General features: G+C 41.3%; 1 long non-coding RNA gene across 1 annotated transcript; it reads left to right on the top strand.

The window, feature by feature from the left end:
- Nucleotides 1-403: 403 nt before the first annotated feature.
- On the top strand, nucleotides 404-5,325 carry LOC146253797 (uncharacterized). Its single transcript, XR_014731931.1, has 4 exons — nucleotides 404-544; nucleotides 772-925; nucleotides 1,073-1,118; nucleotides 5,049-5,325. It is a non-coding gene; the product is annotated as an uncharacterized LOC146253797 (long non-coding RNA).
- Nucleotides 5,326-6,916: the final 1,591 nt, after the last annotated feature.

Here is a 6,916-nt window from a genome sequence, read left to right as displayed (position 1 = left end):
GAAACCTATTTAGAACCTTTTTTGGAATCTTTAAATCACCTTCACAGACCTTTATTTTGTCCTCTTCATGTTCGATCTTTGTTCCAGATGACACTGTACTCTGTGGAAACCTTTTTATTTTTAGAGTGAACCATATAATACTTACTTTCATTGGCATTTTATACGGCATGAAAATGCTAATATACTTTATTATATGGCAACGACGGTACGAGCTTTCTGATTGGCTAATGGGTAGTCATGCCAGACGTGTATTGCCCTCCTCAGAGGTCAATACGGCTCCGTATTGCCCTCTGACGTCATCTTCAAAATGAGCGACGAGTCAGCTGCTGAGTTTTACTATCCAGAGGATGCTGATAAGATTTGTCATTGAAAGTGAGGATGAAGACTAGACTCTTTTAATCACTTGTGTCGTTATTTTGTGTTGAAATTAAAGCCATTTTAGCAGAACCATGTTGTCCGCTTTCTATCAAAAGTAATGAGTTGCTAGGCAACACATGAAACACAGCGTGAGAAGACTTGAGAGCTAGCTACAATTAGCCTAGAGGTACCATTTATTTTTGTTTACAAAATGAAAAGAAGCTAAAAATGCCATATAATAAACTACTTACTAACCTCGACCGTTCGGTCATGCCGGGAAATATCAAACCTCTCTTTCGCTCGGTCGATACGTTCCAGATTCAGTTTGATATTTCCCGGCATGACCTCACTCTCGTTTAGTAAGTAGTTAGCATTTGCCAAAGTCATCTAATTTCTGCATCACTCTCCTTGAAGGGTTTGGAATGACTGACAAATTGACGTAGTTAAGAAAATTGCTGAGAAAATTGCATAGTTGACAACCAACTATCCAACGATGGTACAGAACACTTGATTTTCTTCTGGACTTGAGTGTTTTTCCCAAGGATTCACTTGCCACCGACATGCATAGGTCTGTGCTTTGAGAGTGATTCAGAGTAGTAAAGGGTTAGACATGAAGATACTGACTTTGTGTCTCCGTATCTTTTTGGTGGTGGTCAACAGTGCTGCACACTGACCCACTTCTGTTTGTGTGTATGTGTGGTTGTTGCATTCGTAGGTGACCTAGGAGATATTCCAGAAAGCAGGTTATGCGACATACCTGGGTAAGTTAACTCCCCAGCTGACACCCGGGCATTGTAGTAATATTGTCAGTAGGTTGCTGTGTAACAGATGTGGTCTTACAAGTACCGTCAGAGGTATACAGGCAACCGTCCGCTCCCACCGGGAGCCGGACTCACCACCTTTGACTTCCCAAGCGCCACCACTACCAACTACGCCAACGAAAAGCTAGCAATTTCTTGACGCGGGTGGCTTTTTACATACTTGAGGAGTGAGTTTCACCACACACCGGCTACAGCTGCAACATTGTGAATCAGTTGGTGGGTTAACTTACCGGGTTATGTTGCATAACCTGTTTTCTGGAATAGCCCCCTGGGTATTAGGACGCGTATACATCAATACTGAGCGAGCAGGGAAGGTAGGAGTGATGATTTTTACTCTTTTATAACACTCAAGTGGTCAGTCATTAAAGGTTGCTATTCTTGGAAAATACATGTTTACTCCCTTGGTAACCAAGGGGACTTAATCATCATATCCTGGGTGCTGGAACAGCTGTCTCAAACGCTCTAATTTATTTCTCTGCCAATTACTTGTCAGCTGGGTCACAACAGATAATGATTAATGAATGTGTCTGTGTGTTGGGGTGTCTGTGCATGTATGAGAGAGAGACAATGAAAGAAGGCGAGAGGGAGAGAGAGGTGACAGGAAGTCCTCACACATTTTACATGTTTTATTTCCTTTAGTGTTGGTGTTCAACAACAAGGGGAAAGAGAACTACAGTCATTCTCTATCTCTGGGTTACTTCATCAATAGCATAGGCAAGAAGGTTTCAAGCTCTGAAGCCAACATGGGTTTATATTTAGCTCCATCGATGATTCATAAGTGAGTCCCTCCTTGCCTCCACTTCTCCTGCCTTGATGAGCAAGTCTAAAAAGGTTAATGAATCCGTTCCAAATTATTCCTTCAGCCTATTAGGATGCGGGGACATCAGGTGCTGGACCTCAGGGGTAAATAAGTTGTCTAAAAAAAGTAACTAAATTATGAATTATCCAAACATTGGATTGTAGTTTTGCTGATGAGGTTTTTAATTGAGATGTGAAAATGTATTTCCCCTGTTTTGAGTTAGCTTTTGTGGCATTTGCAGACACAAATATATCTATCTCAGTCTGTACTCACCATGTAAAACCTATAAATGCTTGATTAATTGATGGACAGTGCCCCTGTAAATATATGCCATGTAGTCATCAGTCACAGCAAATGACAATGCCTTTTACTGAGTAGGGTCATGTGCTAAATTGGTTATATGGCAGTGTTGGGGTAGTTACTCAGAAAAAGTAACTAGTTACAAGTTACTAGTTACTTCTGAAAATTGTAACTAGATTACTTTACTAGTTACTGCATTTGAAAAATAACATTACTACTAGTTACTTTACTTTCAAATTTTTTAAGCAAATATCCAAATTTACTGCCAAGATACATCCACAAACATGGCCCTTTCATCACTTTATTTTTCAATTTTCAATAAAGGTCATCTCTTAGACTTTCCACAAAGTGTATTGTAATTATAAACATGTAAAACAAAATGGCATATAAAACTCAGCCATTCACTTGAACGAATATTAAGCCTGTCCACACTATCTGACCAAAGAAATATGCCTCACTTTAAAATCTAATTGAGTTGACAGCAGTTTAAAGACACCTCTTGCCTGGACATAGAGTGCATTTTACTGTAATCTTTTTGTCTTTTCGAGCAACAAAGTTAAAATCATGAGAATATCGCCACTGGCTGAACCCCTCCTGTCTCCGTCTCATCCATTTTCCCGCTTCCCTCCTTCTACGCCAACCTAGCATCATGTGATACTGGGTTGTCAATAGGTGCGTTCGACTTCATGCAGCGCCGGCGTCGTCTGCAGCCGCCTGCAGCCCGGCTGACTTGAATCAGCCAATGGCATTCTCAGATTCAAGGCAGCCGCCTGCAGCCGGCTGCGGCGCTGCAAGAAGTCAGCCCATGTCGAACGAGCCTAATGTCTACGCACCAGCAGCTACGTCACTCAAATCACTCAAATTGGTCTCTGTGGCAACGGTGCCCAGATAAACAAGCACACAGGCAAGCATATGTAACAGGTGTGAACCTGTGAGGTATTTAATTAATTTTCCCTCCCTCCCTGCAGACGTCACTCTGTGTGAGGGGGCCATCTTCCAGTCTCTGGCGTCCTTGCGTCTGTCTTCGGTTCCCCTGGAGCGCCGGCTAGACAGTTTACCAGGACGCAATTAATGGGCTACCCGCGTCAACGAACAGCTAGCTTTTCTTTGGCGTAGCTGGTAGTGGTCGCGCTTGGCATGTCAGATGTCGTGCGTTCGAGCCCAGCGAGTGGCGAACGACGCCTTGTAGTGACGGAGCGTGGCCATGTCCGTTACGTACCGTCACACACGCAAGTCATAGAGTTAATATAACAAGTGCCACAGAGAACTTTTCGGACTGACAAAAATGGCTTGGGTAACGCAGGAAAGTGCGTTCCTGAGGTCTAGTAAAGTAGTGTAGTTACCAATATTTGTTGGAGTGTTATGCGTTACTTTACTTCGTTACCTATAATAGTAATATCGTTTCTGTAATCCGTTACTTTGTAACTCGTTACCCCATACCCCCAACACTGGTTATATGTTATTGGTTATAAAATTAACTGTGGGTGTTTGGTGACTAAGGAACTGGTTGCTATGTCCAAGTGCGAGTTTAAATGGAGTACAATGGTAAAAGCTGTAAATATAAAAGCAGAATGGAATGAATCCACGACAAAGTGGTTTGGATTCTCTGTTTGTTGAATGTTAAAATGATGTGTCAGGGAGTAGTCACACACAATGAAACCCTCAGCCAATCAAACTTCTTTAGCTGTCAAGTAGCTACAAATTAAGAAATAAAAGGAAGCATCCATTAACAACCAACAATTAGCTTTGAGTCTTACATGGGTTTTCTTGACAAGAGGATTTGAGATTACATTTATCATTTTAGAAGTTGGCTATGGAGTGAGCAAGACTCATCCTTCCCTTTCCCCTCTCGACATTTCCTCCCCCTCCTTTCATTCCACATTTAACACATTTAATATGCACACTGTCAGATGTGTCAAGCTGTCTGAAAGAAAACTGTCAGCATTATCTGCTACTTTGAAATGTAATGCCTTTCAGAAAATGGGTTGTGAACAGCATACAGGCTGTCAAACAACAGGAGAGATGTCCCAATAATTATGTAACTGTGATTACACTGAGTTTACACTGAGTACAGTCAAAACTCAAAAGCCAGACTGTTCAGTGAGTCCAAGTGCTGACTGCAGATTTTATACAATATGTTAGTGTTTTGTTTTTCAATGCAATGCCTGCCACAGAAAAATGTATCTGAAAATAATGTATATGAATCAATAAGAAATACTGATACACTTATCACAAAATAATTCTGAGATATATCTGTCTGTCTGTCTGTCTATCTATATTGTATATATCTAAATATGTAATATATATAAATATATAATATATAGATATATGTCATATATATACATATATTGTAACACCATGAGATGCTGTTCCTTGGTATGTCGAGCCTTAGTAGTGTCCAGTGGTACCAAGGAGAACACAACACAAGAAAATATTTTTTAATTTCAACAGTTGCCACAAAAGATAAAGGTGTAACTTTTTGACCAAAAGGTGTCCTTCGGTACAAAATGGCAAAACGTTATCATTTAATAAAGAACTGAAAAATAGGGAAAAAGGCTTTTTAAGTGTTTCTACTTTCCGCCCAGTATGCTGCAATCAGGCCACAGATCTACTCTTCTCACCGCTCCTCTCTTGCTTCCACCCTGGACACACTGTTCCAGTTACTCCACTCTGGCAAATCTGATGTTGAGCAGGGATGGGTTGCAGGGGTGGATGATAGGGAAAGGACCACCAGTAGGAGCTTTTTTACATGTTTATAATTTTTTTTAAAGGGAATTTTTAATTGAAGGCTGCAGTCTGATCCACACCCTGGAGCAAAAGGTGGCGCTGATGCACCAATAAGCTGGATGCCAACCACAACAATATAAGAAGACAAAGAAGACTACACATCCCAGAAAACTTGTGCAACCAATTTGTTGGTTTTTGTAACCATTCATTGGTTATGAACTAAACCAATTAAAACATTGTAGATTTGTCTCTCTCGCCCAATTCTCAATTGTCTGGGCGTATTTATTTGCTGTCAATAAAAGTGAAGTTAATTTTAACTCAGCGCGCAGGCGGTGCTAAATTATTTTGTGACAGATGTCCAGCAGGTGCATACATGGATTTTAATTGTAGTCTGATTAACAATTTCACAACATCTCAAGAAGCTAGTCAGTAGCATTGGTATGGTAATAGCAATATCAAGTTCAAGTATTTTATTGTCAGATGCACAGAACAACACAGGGTCAGACTGGGCACTGAGATTCTTAGGACAAGACAACGCAAAGCAACCTGGCATAACATAACATATAAGTATACAGAACATAGATTAATTGATTTAGTTGGTTTCTCTATGATAAGCAAAAATATAGTAAACCTCCTAATGTACAGTAATATACCATATTCAATACAGTATACTAAACCTCTAAATACATATAATACACATTATAATCTATACTAACCATATAAACCTATACTAACCTAAGACAAGTGAAGTACAATTGTGCAATATTGCTAATAGTGTAACCAGTAGCTGAAAATGACAGTGTGTAAAGTGACTAGTGAGAAGTGAATCGGTGTCCGTATCAATGTTCATTCAGAAGCCTGATGGCCCTTGGAAAGAAACTGTTGTCCAGTCTGCGTGTGCGAGACCGGATGCTACGGTATCGCCTGCCAGAAGGCAACAGGGTAAAAAGACTGAATGATGGGTGGTAACAGTCTCTTAGAATCCTGCCAGCTTTCCTGAGGCATCGTGTGTGATAGGTGTCCTGTAGGGCTGGGAGCTTCCTGCCGATGATGAACTCAGCAGAACGGACCACACTTCGTAGGGCCTTGCGGTCCTTGTCTGTGCAGCTCCCATACCACACTGTGATGCAACCAGTCAGAATGCTCTCTATTGTGCCTCTGTAAAAGTTCCACGCCAAACTTCTTCAGTCTCCTCAAGAAGAAGAGGCGTTTCCGGGCCACTTTGACCACCTTGTCCGTGTGAGCAGACCAGGTCATTGCTGATGTTCACCCCAAGAAATCTGAAGCAGCTGACCTTCTCCACTTCGGATCCATTTATGTATATGGGTGCATGCTCCTCCCCCTGCCACCTCCTGTAGTCCACAATCATCTCCTTGGTCTTGCTGACATTGAGAGAGAGGTTATTGTCCTGACACCATGATGTCAGGGTATCAACCTCCTCTCTGTAGGCTGACTCTTCACTGACAGAGATGAGGCCCACGATGGTTGTGTCGTCAGCAAACTTAACCAGGAGGTTGGAGCTGAGCGTCGCTGCACAGTTGTGAGTGAACAAGGAGAACAGGAGAGGGCTGAGCACATAGCCCTGCGAGGGGCTTGTGTTGGTGATCAGTGCGGATGTGGTGTGGTCACTGATTCTCACCACCTGCTTCGAGGTGCTTCGGAGGTGCAATATGAAAGTATTGTCGTTTGTCAAATACAATGCATCAGTATCAGCATCATTTCAAACATGCATTCTATTCATGCTAGTATTGAGATTGAAGAAAGTAAGTAAATAAGTACAATATATTTGTATAGCACCTCTCACAGATAAAAATCACAAAGTGCTTCACAACATAATTCAATACAACATCACAAATAAAATACAAGAACATTTTCAATACAAAACATGACAAACAACCATAAAAAACCTGTC

The sequence above is a fragment of the Hypomesus nipponensis genome, chromosome 17 (assembly GCF_054491055.1).
Source record: "Hypomesus nipponensis isolate SF chromosome 17, ASM5449105v1, whole genome shotgun sequence".
Lineage (NCBI taxonomy): Eukaryota > Metazoa > Chordata > Actinopteri > Osmeriformes > Osmeridae > Hypomesus > Hypomesus nipponensis.
The sequence above is the reverse complement of the archived record's forward strand: the minus strand, read 5'-3'. Positions and strand labels throughout refer to the sequence as shown.